Here is a 27,039-nt window from a genome sequence, read left to right as displayed (position 1 = left end):
GTGTGTGTGAAATCTCTCTAACTTGAGGCACAAGATATGTACCCTTGCATATTCCTCTACACTTGCCTTAAAACCTGCATGATTTCCTCTCCTGAGCTGTCTGTAGCTCCGTAGTCTACTTTCTGTGCAAGTCTTCATCTAACATCTCAGCCAAGTTAATTCCCAGGGCTTGTTGCACACAAACATCACTCACTTTGCTGTTCAGGTTGCTCTTCAGAACTTGGTGCCAGCAGTTTGATACTGTCTCCCACAGCATCCTCATAGATAAGCTAAGGAAGTGTGGGCTTGACGATCAAGTAGTGAGGTGGATCAAGAACTGGTTGAAAGGAAGAAGGCAGAGAGTTGTGGTCAATGGCGCAGAATCTAGCTGGATGTCTGTGACTAGTGGAGTCCCTCAGGGGTCGGTGCTGGGACCGGTGCTGTTTAATATTTTCATCAATGACCTGGATGAGGGAACTGAGTGCACCCTCAGCAAGTTTGCTGATGACACAAAACTGGGAGGAGTGGCTGACACACCAGAGGACTGTGCTGCCATTCAGCGAGACCTGGACAGGCTGGAGAGTTGGGCGGGGAGAAACTTGATGAAATTTAACAAGGGCAAGTGTAGAGTCTTGCATCTGGGGAAGAACAACCCCATGTACCAGTACAGGTTGGGGGTTGACCTGCTGGAAAGTAGCGAAGGGGAAAGGGACCTGGGGGTCCTGGTGGATAGGAGGATGACCATGAGCCAGCAATGTGCTCTTGTGGCCAAGAAGGCAAATGGCATCTTAGGGTGCATTAGAAAGGGTGTGGTTAGTAGGTCAAGAGAGGTTCTCCTCCCCCTCTACTCAGCCTTGGTGAGGCCGCATCTGGAATATTGCATCCAGTTCTGGGCCCCTCTGTTCAAGAAGGACAGGGAATTGCTTGAAGGAGTCCAGCGCAGAGCCACAAAGATGATTAAGGGAGTGGAACATCTCCCTTATGAGGAGAGGCTGAGGGAGCTGGGTCTCTTTAGCTTGGAGAAGAGGAGACTGAGGGGTGACCTCATCAATGTTTACAAATATGTAAAGGGTGGGTGTCAGGATGATGGAGCTAGGCTTTTTTCAGTGATATCCAGTGATAGGACAAGGGGCAATGGGTGTAAACTGGAGCATAGGAAGTTCCACGTTAACATCAGGAAGAACTTCTTTACTGTAAGAGTGACAGAGCACTGGAACAGGTTGCCCAGGGGGGTTGTGGAGTCTCCTACACTGGAGATATTCAAGGCCCGCCTGGACAAGTTCCTGTGTGATGTACTGTAGGTTACCCTGCTCTTGTGGGGGGGTTGGACTAGATGATCTTTTGAGGTCCCTTCCAACCCTTGGGATTCTGTGATTCTGTGATTCTGTGATCAGGAGGTTGTTACAGCTGAACCCAGGACCCCCTGCAATGGTGCGCTGGCTGTAGGGACTGTTAATTATAATTTTTCTGTCTTTTGCATTTATAGGTAGAAATTCTTGGGTTTGTGTTGGTTTTATTCTGGGTTTTTATTGCCAAAATACAATGTCAATGGCTACATAAAATAAATCTGATTTGGGCAAGTAAAATATACTTGGCTTGCTAGTCACTGCCTTTCAACAGGAGTATTCAACATGCAGATGGGATTAGAGAGAGGTTACCTAAGTTCAAGTGAGAATTTAAATGTAGATTCATAGATTTTTAAAGCCAGATGGCACCACTAAGATCATCTTGTCTGATCTCCTGCATAACAAAGGCCACAGAATTGCACCCATTAATTCCCATGTCAGGCGCAACGTAAAAGAAACGTTTGTCCTGCAGATGTTTTACTTCTTCATCAGGCCAAAATTTGAACTGACCTAGTATCAACATTGAAATTAGTGCTATTAATAACCCAGATTGCTGTAATATTAAAGAGGAATGCTTTCAAGGTCTCCACTGGAAACTTCTTGGCTTGGTTGCAAAATTATTATTTTTTTAATTTTATTTTCATAAGATAGATGGAGCTATACATTTGGTTTTAGTAGTATTTAGTAAAAACTCTAGAGGGAGGACCTGACAACCTTGCTCTGTGATATACTGGCATGTCAGAACAGCATATGTTAAAGGGAGGAAAAAAGCAAGACACAAACCCAAACCAGAGCTTTTTAGAAACGTCCTAAAAATTGTCTTGGTGAATAAACAAAGGGGTTTTGCTACCAAAAGTACAGCAACAACAACAAAAAAAATTGTCTGAATATGGTTTCCCCTTCTTGCAGAAAATAGTTCTTTTGTTTGTTCACTTTGGGAGCTTTTAATGGATATTGTTTATTTTTCCAGCAGGATTTCTCACTGTCTTGGGAAAACAATGAACCTGTGAACCTTTTCCAATAGCAAACTTGTTTTTGATGAGCCCTAGCCAAATCTTAACGTTGCTGTGTCAGCCAGCCAGTGCAAATGTTTCACAAAGTCCTGTGAGCCCAGCTCCCTGGTCTTTATTCACCCAGAACAGCATTTCTTCTTTTGAATTTTATTTGGTCTGACAGGAGCTAGGCAAGTGAATAAAACATTATGCAACATGAATATGATTACAGAATTAAATGTTACGTGTGTGGCTGGTTTTAAATAGGAATGAAAAAGAAAAAAGGTGTGGGTATTGCTAATTTTTCAGCATTTGCTGAACTGAGTTATATTGGGTCTGGCTCAGACCTGGGAATTTTGGCCTTTCCAATAGTCCTGCTAGAGACTGGAATGTTTCAGCACTGCTCTGGAAGGGGTATTGAAATGAGCAGCTGTGGAGTGGTAAACAGTAAGGGACAGCAACTGGACAGCGAGTAGAGGATTAGTAGATAGTACTATTAGTAGGTAGTAGACTATTAGAAGAATGGATGATATGTATGCTAAAAGGCCTTTTGGAGGCTCAGCCTGCAGTGCCTTTCCTTATCTCCCTTTTCTGCAGTGAGAGCTTGTGATAGTATGGTAAAAGCTGGTGTGATAGTTGGTAGTGTAACCTAGCCTGGTGTGCCTCAGCCTCTTGCAGCTTCAGCTTGAGAGGGTGTAAAACAAATCCTGTTCTAGTCATGCATCCTATCTGAATGTCCTTCACATAGACACAAAGGCATTTGTGGGCTGATTGGTTTTGCATGGCTTTCAGAAAACAAGTGCTAAAAGTAATAAATAAATAAAACTCCACAAAACAAAATCAATCCTCAGATGTATAAAATATGTAAGACTTATTCTGGGACAGTCTGGGAAGGGATAGTCCCTCAGCAGGGATCTCCAGAAACAAGCAACAATCCTTTCCTGACTGTGGCCATAAATACCTCAGTATTCCTCAATTGCTTCCTGGTCAAAATGTATTTCATTTGCAATCCACTGAATAATCTGCAGAGTCTATAAGCAGTCTTTAAGCTGAAAATATATGCTATAGGAAGAAGGAAGAAAATCTTTTGGTGTTAGTCCATAGTATTTACAACTCCTGACAGGCTGCCTTTTAGAAATGAAGGTTTCAACATGGCTTAGTACACACACGCTGTAATTTGTCTGTCATTTCTCTGAAAGTTCATTGGCATTGTCAAGTTGTGTTTAACTCAGTAGGGAAATATGGATTTCATCCTTGGTGATTTCATGAAGCATTTTGATAGCCTTAAGATTTACGACTAAAACTGCAACCTTCAATCTCCTTCCCACCTTCTCTTGAATTACTGTACTACTTCATATGACTTCATTATGCAAATTATCCAAAATGAATCATGAATGGATTCTTTCAAAATATGATTGTTCTTTTAAAGGATTAAATGTCTGTTCATGCTGGAATACCTGCATATCTGGAATTTCTCTGAATACATGTGTGAGTGGGAGTCCCTGTGTTGCTATAGACAAATAACAAGCACTGACAAAAATCAGCTGTTGTGTTGATATCGGATAGCACATCTGTGTGGTCTTTGGATGAGTAAATATTCCATCACCATGTCAAAATAAGAATGTTTATATCAAAGCATTCTTTATTTTTCACTGTTCTACTATTTTTGCTTTTTCAAACTCTGATGTCACGTGCACACACACCATTGTTATGAAGAAGTTCTGGACAGTACAATTTTATCTGATAAAATCAAAAGACAATTTTTATAAACAAAAACTTGTGCCATTAAGAAAGAATGTATTTTTTTTTTTTTTATGGTACAACTGAGTGTAATTGAAGTAAAATACTGGTTTGAAGAATCCTTTCTTCAGCTGTAGTCATTGTTTGTGAATTGGTTCTGCATTGTGTTCCTACCAAAGGACGTGAGACTTTAAGACAACTTTTAATCATCAGAATCCAGCAGGACACTATGCTGACATTGTCTTTCAAACTGAAGCTTGGTTATCAACTTGGAGGAGGGCAAGAACGGAGATGATCTCTTCTGCTGACTCTGCAAAATTGACTGTTGGCTAAACTCCATGAGTAGATTATTCTTATTGTGTGCTTTTGTTTTATGGCTTAGACTAGACAAAGCTGGCTGAGGGATATGGGATATGACAGAGCATATTACTGTTAACTTTCAATCTCAAGTGCTGGTTTCATCAGGAACATGGGGCATTCTTTAATAGCAGTGCCTTATACTGCAAAATGTACTTACTCTTGTTCTGAAGGAGATTTGAGAGGATCCCACACTGACATGTTGTCAGAGCATCACTGAAGTGGGAGAAGCAAGGTATGTGTTAATGTGACAGATATGAAGAGAAGCAGGACTCCACGTGAAACCATTCTAGGGCAGAACCAGCTGCCCTAAGTAGAACACTGTAATTGGATATTTCCTCTTAGGCTTCTCCAGCAGTTGCAAAGCATTGCAAGGCTTATTTGAGGGGATGTTTTGAGAATTGATGTGGTTAAACCTGCATTATGTGTAAATAAGATGATCTAGATATAACACTGTGAAAACACTGATAGATCAAATTTTCTTGTTTAATGTGATGCATGTCAGCGTACTGAAGTTCAGATGTTGCTGAAGACTTACTGCTCCCCTGATTGTAGTAAATCATTGCAGAGAACTCACAAACAGATAGAAAAGAGCCTTCACATCTCCACTTCACCTCTTTAGTTTTACTATCAGCCCCTTACAGAATTCAAGAGTGGAAAAACAGTACCCTTCCAAGAAACTCTAACAATAATTTCTGTAGCTGTATTGCTAAAACCCCACTTAATTAATTAATTACTTCTTACAGATGGAATAACTCCCTGCAATCCATACATAAGTATTTAATTTTAGGTAGGTACCTGGATTCCAGTGATGAGTGGTGCAAACTTTAATCACATTTCATAAGCATATTTCCCTCATAATCCATTTTTTTGGTAGACACAAAATAACATTTCTGCTTATTTTGCTTAATTTTTTCTTTGTTTTTGTCTGTTTAAATACAAAAATAATGTGAAAGTGGAGGAAAGCCTGTTGCCTGTGACAAGTTTAATATGTACAGAATAATTAATGCACAAGATTTAATTTTTCCCTGCTTCTCTGTAAAGATATGATAATGTTCTGAATCAAAATCTTAAAACTTCATTTTACTATGATCTATTCTTGAAAACAAATGCTACTTTCCTTTCACAACTATTATTTAACATGCAACATATTACAAGGCCTAATCCTGCAGTTGTTATTCCAAGTTTCTATTGCTGAGCTTCAGATATTCAAGGAAATATGCATATAATTCAATTTAATATAGGTCTCTCTAATGGACTACATAAGCTTAGCTTTGCAACCAGGTTAAACCTATTGATCTAATTTCCCCATGTACGAAACCTAAACATACAGCTGAGTACATGAAGAAATGGAGCCTGACAGTCTTATTCTAAAGGTATATCACTGCAAGCAGAAACATCTTAGTAATCTATGGCTTATTGCGAAGTTGCACCCAAAAATTTAGGTATAGTCTAAAAGGACAAATTCAGATTCAAAGGAAGAACAGTATGTAATTTATGAAAATAAACTCGTAGCTTCAAATTCACAGATCCTTTTTCTTTCTGCTGAATATCATCTTTCTACTTGTTTGTCACAATAATATCTGGATTTTCATGATATGCAGGCTTTGGCAGCATTATTAACTTTAAAAGTTCCTCTCTCCTTCACGTTACATTGTATTCAACTCCCAAGATAAGTTCATAATTATACTATATAGGTCTGCTCCTATTTATTTCAAGCTTAAGACACTAGTTAGAAGGAAGTATGATCTCTTACCTCTTCAAGAATTGTCTAAATGTGTTTAAAATTCCAATCCTAACTATTTGTAAAAGTTAGGCTGATGGTATTTGATATCTCTTTGAAGGAATCACATAGGCAATATGCCCAGCATAGCAAGTAACTGGACTTCATAAGCCAGGAGATCCAATTTGCTGATAATTTTTCTTAATTACGGTTTTGGGGGCATTTTACCCAGGGCTATTTGGCTATATTGGTTGTAAAAATAATATCCCATCATAGCTTTGATATACCCAACAGCCAAGTCTCTTCCATCTATTTCTACTCATCTCCAAGGACCCCCCAGTCAATCTGTCTGCCAAGGTATAATTAATTTACACTTTGTAGCCCAAGGAGAAACAAACAAATGTCCATCAGTTTGTATATTCTAACACTTTAATGCCTTAGTATCTGGGATCTTACTAGTGTTTATCTGAATATCCGTAATAAACAAAGCTGGGTTTTTTTGCCCTTCATTTCCTTCTTGATTGTAATAAATCAAATTCAGGCACTAATCATATTACATCCACTTATTATTATGGTAATTCATACTAATAAGGGGCCTGACCTTGCTGCTTCCACTGTAGTTATTTGAGAGGGGAAATGGGTATCAGCTAAAATAGTAAAAAATGAAACATCATGCCCCAAAATTGCCTGTGATTTAAAAAGTAAAACTTATTTTTGAGTTCCAGCTACTACACTTTAAAGTACTTGGTGATATAGAATTTCTGCAAAGGGCAACAAAAGCTACATGATTCTTAGTCCAGCTCATGAATACACTTGTTTATTGGTTTGAGAGCCTGAACTTCAGCATCATTTGGGAGATTAATTTTTTTGTCGTCAGGGGCACAGCAAAAGGCCTGTTGTCAGGAGCTCCTGTTTTAATAGACAAGATATTTATTTTTTTTTTTGTGTGATTTCAAGGAAACATTTAAGTAATTTTCATTTTCCTGGAACTGAAAAGATGTTTATTTCCAAAATAGTGAATATTGGTAAAATTTTCTTCTGAAGATTTTTATTCATTTTATCCCCTTCTAATCTGGCACTCTATTTTCTCTTCCACTTCTGAACTGAGCTGTCAGAATGCTAAGTTTTAGTACCTAGAAGTGTGCAGACAGAAAGAAGAAGAAAAAAATGCCATATTTCTATGTTCTTTTATCTCTTTAACTTACCAGGAGAACTCAGTATAAACCAAAGCTTCAATAAAGAGAAAATACAGCTATAGAACAGCACATGAAAAGAAAGAAAATAGTAAATAGCTATTAAATGCAATAGCCTGGTGGATTAGCCTATGCGTAAAGCAGTAATGATTCTTGAATTACGTGTATCATCTTTTAGATTCTATCAGAAATGTTAAGTAGCTGAGTACTGGTAAGCAGTGGCTAGGTCATGAAGGGGTTACAGAAATCCCTAGCCCCAAACCAGGGTGCTACACGTGTAGGGTGTGAATGTTTGAAAAAATGAATGAATATATTAAGCACTTATCCACTTGGAGGCCAAAGTCACAGGGATCCCACTGATAGTACTAAGTGATTCAGTGGCTTAGCATGCATGTGAACACTGTTATAAGGTAACTGGAATTAGAAAAATGAACAGTAGATTATACAGTCTCACTTTATCCATTAATTACAGAATTAGTAGTGACTTGTTGGAGGCTGAAACCATGGATGGTAGTATAGACTATAAATATGGGATATTTCTGCAAACCATTGTTGTCAGGACATTGCAGCTTGGCAGACACTATGTAGGGAATCAAGGATGACATCTGAATGTCTATCTCCTTTTGTGTCTTCTTTACTCTCTTTGGCTTCTCTTTCTGGAAGCTACACCTTGAAAAAATTACTATGATGATGTGCATGGGCAGATGTATGGGCAAATTTTTAAATACAGAGAAAATATTCCACTTCCTCTGAGGCAGATAATGATCAGCACAGCTAGTTATGGCAGCTCCACGCTCTTTAAAGACTGGAAGCATTGTTTTCTTGTGACTTTCAACCTTCTTGCCCTTTCCCAGGAATGTTTGTAGATGATAGAGCCTTCATGTCCCTAAATCTTTTGAAAATTACCCTTAAAGAGTACTTGAAGCATAAACTTGATATTTACTTTTCACAATGAAATATGTTATTTACTTACTTTCTCTTCTCAATACCAGAGAAACATTTTTTGTTTACAATTAATTAATAATGCTTGGCATGTTTTGCTGCACATTTTATTGCATATATTTTTAGAACCTAATTTAATTCAATTCAACATCACATTATGAATATATATATTAAATCCCCAAGTCATGGTTCTTTTTTTTTTTTCTCATGACATGCATTTAGTAAAAGAAACATTTCCAAAATTCCCATCTGTTCTGCATGTAAATTCAGCTAATTATAGACTGATTGACAAGGCTATAAAAGGACATTTTTGTTAGATGATAGGTTTAGCGGCTTGTTGCACTAAAAATTAACATGCGTAGGCATTCCGCAATTTTCCCATGGAAACTATATGTAGGAGTTAGAGAGATGCAAATACTTACAACAAAATGTGCTCTATCACCCATATAGTATCATAAAGGGTTTGGGTTTGTTTGCATGTATTCACCCACACTGGAGCAAATGTGCACATTGCAAGGGATCAATAATCCAACTATAATGATATAGCTTCAGGAGTAGCAGACATCAGTCTTGCCCACACCTTACCTGAATCAGCAGGTTATAATTCCTCAGGGCTCTGCTGCTGGCTTGAACGAAAGCTGGTTACAGTCCAGAGGACTGTAGATAAGTACACAGGCATGTATGAGATGGCCAAAGTGGATGAGCTGATTTCTAGCCTCATTGAAATCCTGAAGCCCAACTGGGAGTACTGAAACAGCAGGAAGTTTTGTCTTTTGACAGAACATTGAAAACCTGGAGTTTTCAAGCCAAAACATATCAGGTGTTTTGTTTTCTTAAAAAAATATGCATATCGTTGTGGTGGTGGCAAAATAAAGAGTGAAGCAGGAAAATGCAGTAGTACCTAGAGAAATGTTGGCCTTTATTCCTGCATATGTTCTCAGTGTTAGTGATCATACCTTATCCATAAGGGTGATTGTAGATTTAGCAGTTGAGCACCTCAGATGTACTGCAGCACAATACTGATAGCTGTAACAATAAATTCTGGGCATTAGCAAACACCCTGGAATTGATTTTTAAATGCTAGAATTTTGCCTATATATAGCCATGATACAATCTGAGTCGCTCAGTTGTTTTGTAATAAACCAAACGCCTTTAAAATAATTCATATTATGTTTCTTTGTCCTTTCTATTCTTTGCTGTTTGTTTATTTTTTGTTTTGTTATTGATATAGACCACTTCCACTCTAGGAAAGGAAGAGGAGAGTTTGTATTAGAATATAACTAAGAGAATCTGGGAGAAACTTTATCAGGAATTTTTTACAGAAATGGAAGGATATTGAATGCAGGAAAGGTCAAACAGAAATCAGACAATTTCTTAATTGTGTTCTTAACAAGGGTAATTAAACATTGGAACAGATTAATTGTGGATGTGGTTCATGCACCATCAGTAAGGTTCTTTAAAATGAGATGGAATAATTTCCTAAAATGTATGATCTAATTTCAGCATCAATTATTATGTTAGATGAAGGGCCTAGGAAATAAAATCCCAATGTATGGCACAGAAGAAATGTTCATAGTATTTCTGATAGCCCTGAAATTTTTCTCTGGAAAAATCCAGTAGGAGAAAACTCAATTGTTCTACTAACAAGAAAGGTTAGAATAATAAGGTTAGAAAATTAACACATTTATGCAAGTTGTAAACATATCCATGCTAAAAGTATATCATGCAATATTCATTTTTGTCTGCTCAGTTTGAGTTGCTGGGAGAGAAGGAAGAGCTAATCCTGCCCAGCAGGATTACATTTAGGAGTAGCAGGGGCATTTGCAAGTTAGCATCTTGCAAAAAGTGCACAGATCCTACTGTGAAGAGTACTCAGGTAAGATGTTTTGTATACACAGCATGATTCAGTATTCACAGAGCTACATTCCCAAGCCATTGCCCTCATTAAAGTTTGAAAGTACACCTGGTTTACGAGTCTCCCAATGCCTGTACTCGAATAAATCTTTTTTGCCCACAGATAATACAGATTTTGCGGGCTTCTTTTTTTTCTTTTTGTTTCCTTTTTTTTATTAATATATATTTTCTGCTTTGGAAGCAATGTTAATATAATACTAATTGATCACATCAAGGGCTTCTGGCCATACCCCGCTGCTTGCTGGTGTTTTTTTGGATCTAAGTTTTTTTGAGTTTTTCTGTTTAATAGGGTGGGAGAACGAAAAAAGAAGAAAAACAATAGAGTTGAATTGCTCTTCAGATGCTCAGTCACAGAACCACATGACCTGCTACCCTGTCGCCCCCTTTTCCTCCAGTGAAACCTGTGGGTAGCACAGGATGCAATTCAGGAGCATCATTTAGCCCTTGGAGTATCAGCCCTAACAGGAAAAGCTAAATCTGTAAATTATATGTTTTAATAAATGAAATGACTTTTTATGAATCAAATGGCTCATCCCCCAGCAGGCGACATCTGAAAACTCTGCTCCAGATGGAGAATGTCAAGCTCCTCGTATCATAATTAATCTAAAACAAACTTCTAGCTAATTAAACGAGTCGTAGTTCACAGAACAATGTCAATAAGGACCAAAACATTAGCTAAGATCTGCAGGAAACCTTAAATCTGGGAAAACTAATACCATTAACAACTCGATAGCACTTCCACAGAAAACAGCTCTAATAACACCCAAAAGTCAATCCAAAGTGACTATTAGCTTCTTCAATCTTGTGGTTGATATGACAGTACACAGTGCTTGCTGTGTACAAACACGGGTAACACCATGTTTGCAATTCCACATGATTTGGCGACATGCATGAGTATCATGCACTGAAAAGGGGGAAAATAATGAAATATCTGCAAATATTGAAACCAACAGGAAATTTATAATTTATTTTAGAAACAGTCAATTGAATATTTTGAAATTAAAAATTGATAAAGATCAATGCAAATGTCTGTAAAGACAACTGCTACTTGATGAAGATACTGTCCAACTTCTGTATATAAATTTCTTTCTTTTAGCTTCTACACTTCAGCTGTTGTATTCAGGCAGCGCATAAAACAAACTTTAACCAAAAAGGAGGTTCAAGCACCTTTCCATAATGGAAACAACTGTTTCACAGTGCTGCTTAAAGCTGTAGCACAGAAAAACCATTCATGAAGAAATGATACAATAGAGACAATAGCTGTCACTTTGTCAACTGTCACTACAATTTGTTAGTAGCAATTCACATTGGTTTGGTGATAGTGATTTACAGTAACTTCCCCCTTCACAAGTGAATGCATCCGTAAAATGATTCCGTGACAAATAATGTGTAATGCTTATATTTTTTTACAGTGTGCTTGTTAGAATATTAAACCATCCTACCGTCAAAGAAGCACCCGAAGTATAAGGCACTTGTCAGACCACACATTAGAGAGAAAGCACAAAATATGTAACAGAACTATCAAAGAGAATGCTAGACACTGGGGACAGAGAAATGAGGGAGCTGAAGGTAAAAGAGATTTTTTTTACATTTTTTTAATTATTTTAAAAATATTTTTATTTATCTATTTTAATGACTTACATTTTTAATTTAATCACTGTTTTTTTTTATTTGATCAGTACAGGTTCAGCCTGTTTATTCAGTTGCTTGGCAAGTTTTCACTCTGGAAGGACAGAACCCTTCCCAAGGAAAATTTGGGGAAGTGACCCCAGTGCCCAACCCAGTGCAGGACTAACCCCCAAATTTGATCACATTTCTCATTGCCTTATCGAAGTGGTTGGAGATCACAAAATTGTGATTAGACTTTATGTCCACTGCCTCTTATCTTTTTCCACCCCAGAGCTGGATGAGTTAGTCCAGGTGGGGTGTCATGGCTCCATGTAGAGGGGAATAACTTCACTCCTTGACCTGCTGTTTGTGTACTAGTAAAGCACACCTAGTGTGACAAAAAACTCATGAACCCGGTGAAGGCTGCTTGGGGACCTTTCTCCCAGTGCATATATCTGCTTTCAAACAAGCAAGCAGAAATATAGGAGTTTTACTCTTTTTATTTTTTTTTTCCCTAGGAAGTTGCACTTCACTATTTCAGAGCTCTTTGTTTCCATTATTTCAGGGAACTGTAGTTTCTTAAATGTGATTTTGACACTATGAAAGCATGTAACTGATAATTGCACTCCAACCTAGAAGTTTACTGTACCTGGCTCCATGTCAACAGCCAGTTATTTCCCAATGAATAGAATGAGGGTCTCAGTGCAATAAGACCAGCATGTTTTGAAATAATGTAACTTCTGTGTGAATGAGACTTTAATTTTACTTTCTTTCTTGTAACCAGGGGTACAAAAATATTTGGGTTTTTTCCTCATTGCTTTTAATTTACACCAGAACCCTTAGTAAACACTGCTTAGTCACCAGGGGGCTAAATGTATTTAAATCAATAACTAATTAGGGTCTTTAATGTATTACCTTTCACTTCAGAAATTCAAGAAATCTAAGCAATTAAGTTTATACACTGATATCCTACTGGTTTCTTTTTCTTTCTGATGACTAATTTTTACATGTAATTGATCATTTCTAGATTGAAGTATCACATTGTTTTCTTTAGCTAGTTGGTCTGCTTGTGTAATTTTAAGGAACGTAATGATTACATTTTTGAGTAGAAGAATCTTTCATGTTAACTTTAATTTTTTTCTAGAAATAGAACATAAAATTAAGGGGTATGAACCATTATATTTTTAAACCACAAGGCAATGCAAAGGTGTGTTTTCCTCTTACTCATACCTTGAAATTGTTTTGATTAGAAGAAAAAAATTGCTTCCATGAGAAGGAATATTTGTAACATATGAATTATATCATTTCCAGGAAAAATGAAAGTGCTGTTTTTTTTAAAGTGTATGACAAAAAGAGCAACCATTTTGGGAGGAACAAAACAATAGATACATGCCTGCTAGTCTCATTTCCTTATATAAGTGATTTATCTATATATGTGTATATATGCAAATCCTTGACATTGAAAAGCAATGTAATTTAAAGTAAATGCAAGAAGCCTTGTAGCTGTCAAAGGAACTTACATTGTAGAAATAGATATTTCCATTGCATGAGGCTCATGGTTTAGTATTTTGGGATTGTTTTAAGAGTTTTCAGGGTTTTACATTAAAAACTGAAGAAATTAACACTAATTTAATTAAACTTGGAGGACAAAGTGGTTTACCAAAACATCCCAAACATTTTAGCATAAAGCTAACCATCACTGTAACAAACAAATTTCATCTCTTCATATTGCAATTAGCAAGCTTTCTGTAATTTGGTAGGAAATACGAGAGAATAAATTGCTATTAACTATTTTAATCCTACTAAAACAGTCTGGAGAACCAAAATATTTAGCAGAAATAGCTTCACGATCACTCAGCAAGTGAAGTGAAGCCTTGGGTAGAGCTGCCATCACTCTAATCCTATCTCAGACTTAATTTATAGATAGGTGTCTTAAGCAGTGCACAGACCTGGTGTTGGATCCTTCTATTGCCCTAAGCTTCTGCTAAACAGAATTACAAGAAAACATGCAGGCACGCACATAACTACTGGAAATGTCCAAATTAAAGTAAACTCATGCCAAAAAATCTTTCTGGAGCAGAGGCAAATGATGTTTCCTGGGGTTTATTTGTTGTGGGACTTTTTCTCATTGATGAAACCAGGGTAAAACTCTGGGCTCAGGGGACTCCAAGGCGCATGACTTTCACCCTAGATAAACTAGTGGTGACTTCAATACTCTAGTCCTGGCTTAGTCCCTAAATACTAGTGTTTAAATGAAATGATCATATGTAACTCATAATTATCTTATGGTAAGTCTGTCTCAGTAACATACAAGTTATGTTCTACACTCTGCATTCTTGTGTGGGGCATATATAATATTCAGTACAGATATTGCTGCACAGATTTATTTTCTGCTAGTTTTCAGGAACATTTCCTAAATAATTCCAGTATGGAAACAGTACATTATGGAGTATGACTGTAATTAGATTTAATTTTTACCCTTGGCAGAAAAAGTGGCTGGCTGTTGTACTTTAGGACAGAGTCTATTTTAGAGTAAGTGGCCCAGAAGATATTTCTGGTTATTACAGCACTGTCAACCTGAAATTGTACTTTCTAATACTTGGAAGTCCCATTCACACAGAGAGATATCAATTGTAACAAATAGTGTGTTAACTCATTTTATTAGTATTCACCTTATTTAGACACAGTATTAAAAAACAACCAAACAAAGAAACCCCAGCAAACACCTACTGAATGTTTCTGGATGCATATTTGTCATTTACGTCTCTAGAAAAATTGGTGGATTTTTCTGCTTTTCCCCCCAAAGTCTTAGGAAGAGGTTTCTGAGCTGCCTAAAAAAATGTTGCATCAGAGATTATATTTCAAAGATACTACCTAAAAAGTAAGCTTATTGTGCCTGTTTCTGTTAGCAGACTAAGCTTATTCTTAGAAACAACAGCCCAGTAATTGTGGCTGATTATGACATTAATTAAGCAATGCTATATGAGGCTCTGATTTCGTAATCTTTTATTCATTTGAATAGTCCGAAGTTCAATGTAGTCTAATGATTAAGACCCACTCAAAGCATTTGGTTCTGCAAGATGTTGTTTTGTGCTACAGCTTTCAGCTCCCTTTGACTTACAAGCGGCTGGAACATTGTAAATCACAAGTATGAGTGCAGCTAAAAATGGAAAGAGAAGTAAATAGATAAAATATAAAGGAGTATTTGGACTGTCACTCCTGCTATCACAACTCTGTGTGCACAACAGCAATACTTGAAGAACTGGAGGGAAAAACGCTGGGGTTTCCAATGAGCTACTGCTTTTTTAATATCGCATTTTTGTACGATACAAGTGCAGACTTGCCAGACTTCTGGTGCCATGGTTGTTGCACGCTCTGTGCTCAGCTTTTTTGGGTATTTGGTTCAGAGCATGACCCTGCCATCTGCATCCACAGATGAACCCTCTGCTTATGCCCCTAATTTTATAGTTTGTTCAAGTAAGCCAAGGTTCAGCATGCAGGCCAATGAGGGGTAGAATGACCTTGAAAAGCAATGGAAGCACACGTAGGTACTTGCTTGGTGTTGACAGAAAAGTCTGCTATCAATCAACTCCACACAGTTTTTCTTTTTTTTTTTCTGTATAGACAAGAATGTTTGGAAATGTGGTTTAATTGTAATCTGTGACATAAGCTTATCCTATAAAAGTATTTTTAATAAGGGCATGCTATAATAAGCCAAATCAAATGTAAGCAGCATTTTTTTAGTCTAATCTGCCTGAAGAGAAATGACGGATTCATCTCTTGAATGTATCTCTTCCAGCCTCACTGTGTTTTCTAACAGCCTACTCTAAGACGAATATATTGTATATCCTATGCACAAATATATAGGAGTTGGACTTATGGATCCCTTCCAAGTTGACTCTGTGAAATAAAGGCTGCAGGTAAATACTGACTTTTAAAAATAATGCTGCCACTAGATAGACGGATGCATTTTCTGTCTTGTATGGGACAAGAAGAACATGATTGATTAAATTAGATCCACAGTCTGGCAGTTCCTGGTGACTTTACACTGTTCCTGGTTTTCAGCTGAACTTATACCACAAGGAACTTCCATGCCATACTGAGAAGATTTGATAAAAGAAAAAGCAGAGGGACAAGGTGGCAATAAATATCAATGTCCTGTTAAACACAAGCTACCTGTCAGGTCAAGTCATTCTAAGTTGCCTAAGAAAGGTTAAAGAAAATTAGAGGAATAGCAAGCCTAAATAACTCCTGGAGATGGGACTCCTGGAAGTTCCTGGGACAGAGACAAAGCTTTTCTCTGGGCTGCAGGGAGTTAAGAGTCTCAGGTTATCTGAATGGTCTAAGTTCCAAGTTTAGTTGCTTTTCTTTAATAAGAAAAATGTTTAATCACCCCATTTTGACAGGAAAAAATCCATTCCTTAGAAATGGGTCCCCTTCCTGAATATGTTTTCCCCAAAATACTCCTGAACTGTACCTTTTCATCTTGATTTTGAGATGAAAATAAATATTAAAGTTTTGGAATTGTCCCACAGGCTGGAAAATCTATTTTTGAACCAGATTTGTGCACAACATCTGCAAAATGAGAGAGAGATTTCATTCCCTACCTGGAGGATAAAACCCAGCTGTTGTTCCGCAGTTCAGAGCCATGAAGAATATCTTAATTAAAAGACACTGACAGGGGCATCTCAGGTGGCGCATTAAACTCACCTGTACCTTGCCTCTATACTTAGCAAACATTTTTACGAAAAGAATGCTTAAAGTTAATGAATGATAACACAGGTAGCTCAAATTCCAGAAGGAAATATATCCTTTCTGCTGCATAAATTCTCCACTTTCAGCTTTGTTTCCATATACAACTGTGTAAGCCAAGTATAAAATGCAGCTATTTTGCCTTTGTAGTGCTTTATGTCTAGTTTGAACAATTTTAAATGACTAATGCAAGATAGCCAAGAATTGGACCTTTTCTGTCTTCTGTTTGTTCCATGGTGCCTGATTTTATGTGATACCTTTTACACTCAAACAAAGTCACGGAGGCTAAACAGTGAAATAAAAGCCTGACATGTCTACTAAATCTTATTCTCCAAACCAGAATAATTTTAATGTCTTAAAAGTTTTATCCATAGGGTCCCCATGGGAGGAAAATGTTGGATTCTTAGCAAATTTATTTTCCCTAAATTTGTGAATTTCAATCAGGTTTGATCTAATAACTGTCAGCTAACCTGATTAAAGTGTACCTCTCTTCTAGCTGATTTAAATCAGCTTGGCTATTACACAGTAAGCCAAAATACATGCTATTATAGATGGCCATCTGGTACACTAAATTAATTTATTTTTGAGAACTTTGCTTTAATTCAATAACCAGGACCATACAAGGAACAGTTGAGGAGGAAACCATTTTTTACAAACATGCTTTGAAGAACTGAAATAAATAACTACCTTTACCTTGGCTTTCATGGTGAGGTGGGTGGTGGGTTTTAATACTTTCTGTTTTGGAGAGAGAAATGTTTAGTTTGGAGTATAAGCTGAGCAATCGCTTTAGACTTAAAGGGACCAGATCACACATGAATCATTTAAAAGGAGCAATATTAGGGCCCTGGCATGTTACTGACTTTGCAAATTGTTCCATGTATTTTCAACTTCACGAGGAGTGGCAACAATGGATGCCACGCAGCATATGAGTACAGAAAATTGCAAAGCCCAAAATAAAGAGAAAAGAGCCAGGTACCCTGACAGGACTATTCGACCTTCAGACATGTCCACAAAATTAAATGGCCTGAATTTAACCCTCAGCAGTACATTCTTCACAAAGTTAAAAGTTTCAGAAATCAGAAAAACATGAAACTGCTACATAATCTTTAAAATAATTTTTACTTTCCTATTATTCATAGGAGATAAAACTTCATAAAAATTATGGAAACCATTCATAAAAAATACTAATTATCATACATATACTATTGGCACAGCTTTCATAATTCTACTCTTATTGCAAATAAAGAAGTATTTTTCTACAATAGCTATGTTAGTTCAGGTAACAACGGCTTCCATTGCTTGCTGTTCCCATCTCATCGCTCTCCAGTATGCCAAGTCCTTTTTCTATCAGCATCTTTTTGTGGCACCTCCATGACTCTGTCACAAAGATAAGCTCTCCAAAATACATTTGTAGACCACCCATTTGAGCAGATGAATGAAAAAGTATGAAAAGCTTGGTATTGAGTAAAAGCACACCATGAAAAGAAAATACTGACTTGGCACATCAATTGGCACAGGACTCTTAAATTAGACTGTTTTCCAGATTTGGTGTGCTGCAGGTGTAGGAGAGAAATCTGTATTTCAGGTTTTTATGTGGGATATGGTATAGGCAACTGAGAAGTGAGAGGAGGGCTTGATTAATATAAAGAAAATAAGAAAGGAGTTCGAGAGTAAGAAAGGATTTCCCTGAAAGCTTTAATTACAGTTTTAAAGCAGAAAGCTTAAACAGGCTTTAGAATAAAAAATGTTTAAAATAATTGTATTGTGACCTTGCATATTACTGCTACTGTTACAATGCAAAATCACGATAGAAATTATATAAATACTGTAACTTGGTTAACATTTTAAGTAGCTGACTCATAAATTACCATTAAAATGGTGCATATTTTAGGATCCAATCAGGTCTTTAGCTGTTGCTTGGCTTAGAATTGTAGATCTGAAAGACAGAGCATCAGAGACAGCTCATGTCTGGCTTTTGTGTGGTGTTCAGAGCTCTCTTGTCACATCTGTCAGCTGTTGGGCAGGAGTCGCACTTGATAGATGTGCTGGCATGAAGACCAACAAAGTGTGGTGGGTGCTCTTGACTAATGGAAAAACAAAAAGTACTTGTTTAAAAGTACAAACCGAGTTCCTGGTCTAATGTCGAGCTCACAATATTCCTTATGAATAACATAAAGGTCAATTTTTATCAGTGTTTAGGTTAAGAAAAAGAAGTAATTTTGGTCTTAATGATTCTTTTGATATGTCTTACATGAAACTTTAGCTTTTGTAATTTGAAGCAACTTCTTTTTGGTTTGTAATTCGGTTATTGTGTACTAATTAAGATGAAAACCAAGAAGTTTAACACCTTTTTCATCAGTTTTGAAGATAACAGAAGAAAATCTTTTACCAGACTTGGTATAAATCTGTTTATTGATTATGATTTTTCAAGAAATTGATAGATTTTTACTTTTAATCCTAATCTGGGAGGAAAAACATCCATGGTCGCAAATACCACCACAAGAAATCTATTTCTTGCTCAGCTCTACTCGAACTGCAGATTTATTTCACTATAAATGAGGTTACCCTCTACTGAAAGGTCAAACAAAAATGTTTTTTTATTACTGGCCTGATTTTTTTTTTTTTTTTTAATTCTGATTATTTTATTGTGTTCAGGTAGAGAAGCGTTGGTGTAGGAGCAGAGAAGACAGGACAGTGAATCTCAAACAGCTTCCTCATTACTGAACCAGCATCCCATTGTTGTCCCTGTACCCCTGGCCATCCTGCATCACGACTGAGCTTCTTTTGTTGCCACATCGTGATATTTTGCTCGCCTCACAGCGTTCTTACTTACCTTTCCTTTGCAAAAGTGTTGCAATATTTTTTACAGTTCCCACATTTTTCTGGATTTACAGACTTAATCAGTCGTGCTGCTGCATCACCCTCCATCCACCAACATGAACTTGGGAGTCACCAAAGGTCACCCAGCTCTGAAAAGTAACAGAAGTGAATTTTTGCAATCACCCTGAGCATCAGCAGCTTTCACTGGCTCGCTGTGATGACCTGTGTTCTCAACCACCTTTGTTTCATTAACACAATGCAATAAGAAAGTAAGAGTTAGTGCCTGCTTCAAGGCCCTATAATCAAAATGGATGGTTTTAATCTGTTAAAACCTTTAGTCAATCGGAACATGCGTAGTTAAATAAATGTGTCTGACAAGGATTTAATGTGTTACCAAAATAAAAAAGAAGCAGAAAGAGAAAAAAAAGAAGGAATATTGGTGGGCTTTCACATTTGCTACCACTTTAGGAAAAAAAAAACCATAAATCTGTCATACAGGCAAAGTAGGATTCATTTCAACTGGTTTCATATTTCTGATCAACTACCTCATATTCTGGTGAACAGAGGTTGTGAAATAAATTAATTTTTCATCCCTCATTTAGATTTTATCAAGTTTTAAATAGATCCATAGTGGCTGGATAAAACATTCAGGCAACCTAGAACTGCACAAATACATCCAAGAAGCTTAATTCAGACTCATCTTGCAACCCTTGTGAACCTATGTATGAGAAAAAAAAAAAAAAAAAAAACCAACCCAGCTTTTTGGTAAGAATGATCACATTTTAAACAGAGAGAAAAATGTGCAGTGCTAAAATAATCTTTAGAATGCTAGGTTGCAGAAGTCCACATATGAACGCAATATGGCAGCTGTATGGGGCTGAAATTAATGCAGTTCTTCAATTCCTATTTAAACTGCTGCATAGGTAGAGATGCATAATGGTTGCAACACACATGCACTACAAACTACTCACTTTTTTTAAAGTTCAGGAGGTAGTAAATCGTAACTTCATTTTAAACTGGAATAGATGGCTTGGAGTTGATTGGGGATACCTGCAGGTGTCAGTAGATGTCTGTGCATGGACGGGACTGGTTGGATGAAATTTTCATTCCTTTGATTAGCTCTTGACCACAGGATCTTTAAACATTATTTTGGCTAGTCCATCCTTATTTCACAGAATACCAGTGTTCACATCACATGTAATACAAAGACTGCACAAAGGTAATTTAAGCAAATGATAATAAAAGAGAAATTTTCTAAAGCCTAAAAGCAATTTTGCCATTGCAATGCATTCACAAGCTTCCATTAAATATTTTCTCTTTTTAATTGCAAATATCAGCTTGGAATGGCTCTGTTTTTACTGCAGTTAGTAACATATTAGCTTTTTCCCTCCAGGGGAAGAAATGAATTTTTCCCCTCCAATCAAATGTAATATAGAACATTTAAATAATTTCTTTCACAAACACATTTTTCTGTCCTGCCTATGAATGAAAACGGAGATTTATTCTTCGTGCTTGATTTGTAGTTGGTTTTTTTTTTTCTACAACTTTTTCTCTTCTACAATTTCTATTTTTAAAACATAAATTATCTGAAGCAATTTCTTACTGAAATTTTTAAATTCCAGCTTCAGAGCAATTTTCTGACTACTTTCAATCTAGGAGGGGGAAAATAGAACTAATTGAGGACATTAGCAGCGATAAGTATTCAACTGACTTCTGACTGACTGATAGCTTGTAGCTCTCCAAGTCCTGTTGTGATTGCAGGGTTAGATATATACTTTTATTTCAGTTTCATATTCTGGACCAATGCCCTCTGAGAAAGAAAGAAACTAATAATTTCTTGTCACTAGCAAGCTGTAATTATATGTATTTATATTTAACCTTCCCATACACTACTTATTAACATTTACTTGGCACAGGCAGAGTTTACATTTTGATACACTGCTTTTTTGTAAAGGTTATAATGGCTATGGTAATCTTTGACTTGCTACTATTCCCTCTCCTGAGAGCGCTGGGGTTATGTCAAGACATAAACCTGGGAGAACAAGGATTGAGTTATAGATTTTATTTTGTTCTGCTAAACAATCTGACTACGGTAATCATAAGAATGTTAATTTTTAAAAGAATAAAATAAAACCAACAAGAAATCATTAACAAACGAGTTCTATCCTTAATGCTGTAACACTGCGAACTACTCCAACATACATAAGATAAATTCAGTTGTAAGGGATCTCTGGAACACATCTGGCCAAACCTTATGCTCAAGCCAGGGCTGGCTTCAAAGATCCAACTTGGAACAGGCTGTTCAGGGCCTTGATCACACAAGTTTTAAACATTTTCCAAAGAGTAAACCTGTCAGTGCCCACCGAAGAGCAAGACAAGACAGCACTCTAAAGCACATTTCTTTTCCATCCTGTGCTCTGGAGGGACACTACTTTTTTCCTTTTTGGTCCCCAAGAATGGGATAGTACAGCTGGAAATGCTGAATTCTCCACTTTTCTGATCTTCCTCAGAGGCAGCCATAGAAAATAAAAATGTCATGCACAATCTTAGGTAGCAATAAACATAAACCTATTGTCATGACAATGACTATCCTCATTATGGCCCAGTTAGAAAAAAAGCAAGAGGGATACTTTGAAAGACACTCTTTGTCAGAAGGGAGAAATTGTGTATATTTGATTTTTCCTTCTTCCCCAGCTGCTCCCTCCTCTGTTGCCTGAAGCTGCAAAGAAAAGAGAAAAAAAAGAAAAAAAAAAAAGAGACGTGATTTAAGTGCATGTTGCTATTCATCTCTGACCACTGTAAGGCTATTTTAATCTTATCAAGGTGTATTTCTTCAATGACACCAGTTAGTGGGATTTGATATAATTAACGATTCACCACATATTGTACATTTGGAAAAGTATATGCCCTTTCAAATGGCTCTTTTGTTTTCTTGTTCAGATTTTTGGCTGGATTTTTTTTCATTGGTTGGTTGGTGGTTTTGTTTGTTTTTGGTTTGTTTTTTGTGAGGGTTTTTTTTCTTTTTTTGAAAAGTAAGGAAGCAACTGTCTATAAAGATAGTTGTTAATATTTCCTTTTTGTCATGGTTTGAACCCAGCTGGCAACTCAGCACCATGCAGCTGCTCACTCACACCCCAAATTACACCCTCCCTAGGCAGGATGGGAAGGAGAATTGGAAGAATGTAAACCCCACAAGTCGAGATAAGAACAGTTTAATAACTAAAATAAAGTAAAATATAATATTGATAATTATAAGGGAAATAACAAGGTGAGAGAATACAAAAGTAAGAGGGAAAAGGGAAAAAAAAAAACCCAACAATAAGCACAAGTGATGCACAATGCAATTGCTCACCACCTGCAGATTGATACCCAGCCTGACCCAAGCAGAAATTGGTCCCTTCCAGGTAACTCCTCCCAGTTTATTGACAGGGCTTGATGTGCTATTTTGGCTATTTTTGTTTTGGCTATTTTGGTTCAGGCATCCTACCTCTGCTTCCTCCTAGCTTCTTGTGCTGCTCCTCACTGGCAGAGCATAAGACTGAAAAGTCTGATTGCAGTAAGCATTACTTAGCAACAACTAAAACATCAACGTTATCAGTGTTCTCAGACTAAAACCAAAACACAGCACTACACCAGCTACTAGGAAGAAAATTAACTCTATCCCAGCTGAAACAAGGACACTTGCAGATTTCAGTCTTGTGAATGGATCATGCTGCTAATAAAGAGGAGAAAACTGGCCTTGAATAGTTCCAGGGATGGGGCAGCCACAGCTCCTCTGAACAACCTGTGCCAGTGTCTCACCACCCTCATAGTGAAGAATTTCTTCCTAACATCTAATGTAAACTTACCCTCCTTCAGTTTAAAGTCATTCCCGCTTGTTCTATCCCTACATGCCTTTGTAAAAAGTCACGCTCCATCTTTTTTGTAGGCCCACCTAAGGTACTGGGAATTATGCTGAACTCTCCTTGGGTGATGCTTTTCAAAAAATTCTTATGTGATCAACAGTCATAATGCTGCAGATGACTGATATTTCTAATTGGCATAGTCGTTATTACCAGCTAATTATCTGCTTTAAATCAGTAGTGTAAAGCAGGTGAAGTAATAGCCTATGAAAGATTATAGATGATTAGTAAAAATAAAGTTCCTTGAAAGACTGAGATGCCAACTGACTGAAAGTTATTCAGTAAAATTTCAGCAGTTCAGGAAGACTAGATGGTATTATCAAGAAATCTAAAATTATTAAGCTACTCAGCATGTAAAAAAAAAGTCAGGTAAAAAACCAAACAAAACCAAAAACCCCTCTAGGTTATATTTGATCAAATAAACAGAAAAACTAGCAGTTGAATAGCTGATAACAAATGAGAGTGAGATGCAGAGTGAATTTTTCAACATTTCAAATAGAATTAGTTGCTGGCAACCTGGGGAAGGGAAAGTGTATTTGGCAGTGTTATTGATCTGGGATTTTTCACACATGATCTTAACAACTTAAAGATATTCTGGTAGACAACACATTAACTGAAACAGTGGTTACGGGGGGGGGGGGGGGGGAGAGAAGAAGATCCCATTAAATCAAAATTCACTTTAATTCTGGACAGAGAACAGCTATACGAACATACATTAATGTTTCAGAGAAAATTTGCTTAGAAGCATATAAACTGGAAGAACAAGTACAGCATCTGAATCTGAATATCCTATATTATAGTAAAAAAAATCTTAGTGTAAATTATTAAAAGCAGATAGAAATCATAGAACAATGTAGCTTTTTAATAACTACCTTGTGCCACAGTTATACATTTAGCCTAACATCTTTTTAGAGCTGCACTAGACTGTATTTCCAATGAGGATTTAAAATAGTCCCACAGCTTGGGCACACCTCATGTGATCAGCAGCTTTCTTAAGTCAGGAGTATACACAGCAGGCGGATCTGAGTGACACCAAAAGATCCCAGATACTTCGTTCAGTACATGTTCTGTTCATTCTTTTCAAAGTCCTTGATGTATCCTACAATAAAAATCTCCTATTACATTTTCACTAAAAATGACAGATTGTCATCATCCTATCAGATCCTACCATGGTCTGAAATAACTAAATAAAACTAGGGACAAGTCTTAGAAACATTAATCTGTGTGTCAGCATCCCCATATCTGCCAATCTCCAACTTTCAGGAAGTTCAGGTTGGGAATTGAAAAGCAGAGGGGTTTGACAATATGTGTTGTGTGATATAAACCAGAAATGCTCCAGCCTAGGCTTTTAAATTCTGGAGGGTTCATATTTATAGATATGCTTTGCTGTCAGCAGACAAATACTGAAATAATTGTATTATTATACAATTATATTACCATATAATTATATAATTGTAATATATGGGATAAAAAACACCAGTTAAAATGCAGACACACACCCAGTTCCTGATTTTTAGAGTGTCAAAAGAGTTTGTGTGGTGGTGTGTTCCCCCCACCCAACCTGACCTTTACTTCCCAATTCTGTACAAGTGATAACCATTAGTGGTGAAGGTAATGGGTGTGTTTGGGTGGTGATGGCCAGTTACTGTGAGACAGATAACAGCAATAGCCAAGGGCTAATCTGAACAATGTGCACCACCTTCCCCTAGCCTTAATACTGGTCAAGAGCTGACTCAAGCCAAATTGCTGTAGTGGTATGCAAACATCACTCTGAGTCAATGATCTTACTCTATGAACAGTGGGCAGCCCAGGGCCTACTGAGCTATCCTGCATGGCAGTGGGATGCACACCATAATCTCCACTTGAGTAATGATGTCTCTCAAGGTTACTCCTTGAACTTGAACGGCTCCTTGCAGTAACAGATCCTCAGTAAGTGACTGTTAGCATGTTAAACTTTGAAATCTTAGCTAAGTGGTACAAAATATTGATTGTGTATATATAACCCTTTAGACACAAACCACTGATCAAGTCTGGAGCTAAATCTGTATTCAGCTGTATCTAGTCTCCTCTCTGAAAAGGACTTTAGAACACAAGGGAGTCCATTCTGAACCTCATGACTCATGAGAGGGTCTCCCTGACAGTTTTGTTAGACCCTGCCCTCTACGCAGTGAAGAGTCTAGTGTACTTCACCATCAGATCTTGTTAAATCACTCTTGCATTTACTATTAAACTTTATAAAATCACTATTTAACATCAATATATTGCTGCCTCTTTCTTATGAGTGAACTGCGTCATTCCATCCACGACAGTTTGATATGCTAGGGATTGGCAAATTGATCAGGGAGTTTGTAGGTCATACAACAAATATTTGCCCATTTCTCTGTCTACACCACTGAAACCAAGATTTTAGATGTTTATTATTCGTTGTTAGAAAATGTTATGATTCACCCTTCTTTTATAAAGTCACCTTATGCTCATTACAATGAGAAATAGAATATGCCTTTGTGAAATTTTCAACTTCAGCTCAGTGCAAGTAACCTCATGGAGGCTTCTGAGGCTTACAACTGGGGACATGCTGAAGGCTTCATTTGCGATGCTCCCAGTAGACCTTTTTGTATACTGCTGAGCAGAACTGCTGCTTTTGGCAGATTCATGGGGGGTACCTGCCTGCAGTCACTGTAGAGTCGGCTCTTAATGATTCAAAACAGGGCTTTAACTCTCGAGGTTCCTGTTTGGTCCTTGATGGACAAGGCAGATGATGCCCTGTATACTGGGATGACCTGAATTTTAATTACCTGAATTCTGGGACAAACAGACCTCTGAGTAGAAGCATGGACAAAAAATACTTACAATTATCTGTGCAGATCTCAGTGTGAAATTTCACAAACTTAGAGTCACTATGACCACTATAAATGATAAAATCAAGGTATCCTCCTAATGGTTTGATTCTGAAATTCACAGTCATATCCTAGAAGAATGACTGATAATATTTCATTGCATTTATTTCTGCTGGGAATTTCTTTTATTACTCACTTAAAACTGATAAATAAATGCCACCTGCCAACCATGAACAACTTCAGATCATTCGTATGAATAAACACAATGTTCTCACTGATATTATCACACATTATCTGGAACAGGCAAATGTGCTGTGATTAAAACACCAAGGAAAATCAGTTTTGGTTTCACGTACTATTTGGAGTTCTGGGTTTGAAATCACGTTTGCCTTGACTGCAAGTTTATAACCAGTAGGATGTCTGATGTTGTACTAGTTTGTAGAGAAAGATTAAATTCTATTTCATTTAAGACTGAAATTATTGCTCATGAGTTTTTATGCTGATTGCTCATGAGTTTTTATGCTGCAAGGTATTTCATGGTCCTCACTGGATGCCAAACTTGCAGCAATGTCTCAGGCTAGATTGGCTGTGCCTGGGTAGGTGAGATCCTGGGATTGCCTTGTCTTGGTCAGCTCATAGTCCTGGTCTCCTACCTTGCAGCTAACCCATCATTTTAGAAATCTAATGGATCTACCCAAAAACTCTGCTGAAAGAACAACCCTGTCCCTCAAATGAGTCACCTTTTCTTGCAGTGAGATGTTACTGGGCAAGGCAACACACAGAGTAAATCATAGGAGTTTCTGTTCCTGGGGTTTGGAAACCCCAGTCTCTAAATTTAGCATTTTGAAATTGCTTTGTAAGGAGATTTTTGTTGCGGTTATTGTAATGCTTATATTTGCACACTGATCTTCCTCCAGCTGTTCTTCACTGAGTA

The sequence above is a fragment of the Lathamus discolor genome, chromosome 3 (genome assembly GCF_037157495.1).
Source record: "Lathamus discolor isolate bLatDis1 chromosome 3, bLatDis1.hap1, whole genome shotgun sequence".
In the NCBI taxonomy this organism is placed as follows: Eukaryota; Metazoa; Chordata; class Aves; order Psittaciformes; family Psittacidae; genus Lathamus; species Lathamus discolor.
Note: the sequence above shows the minus strand (reverse complement) of the source record.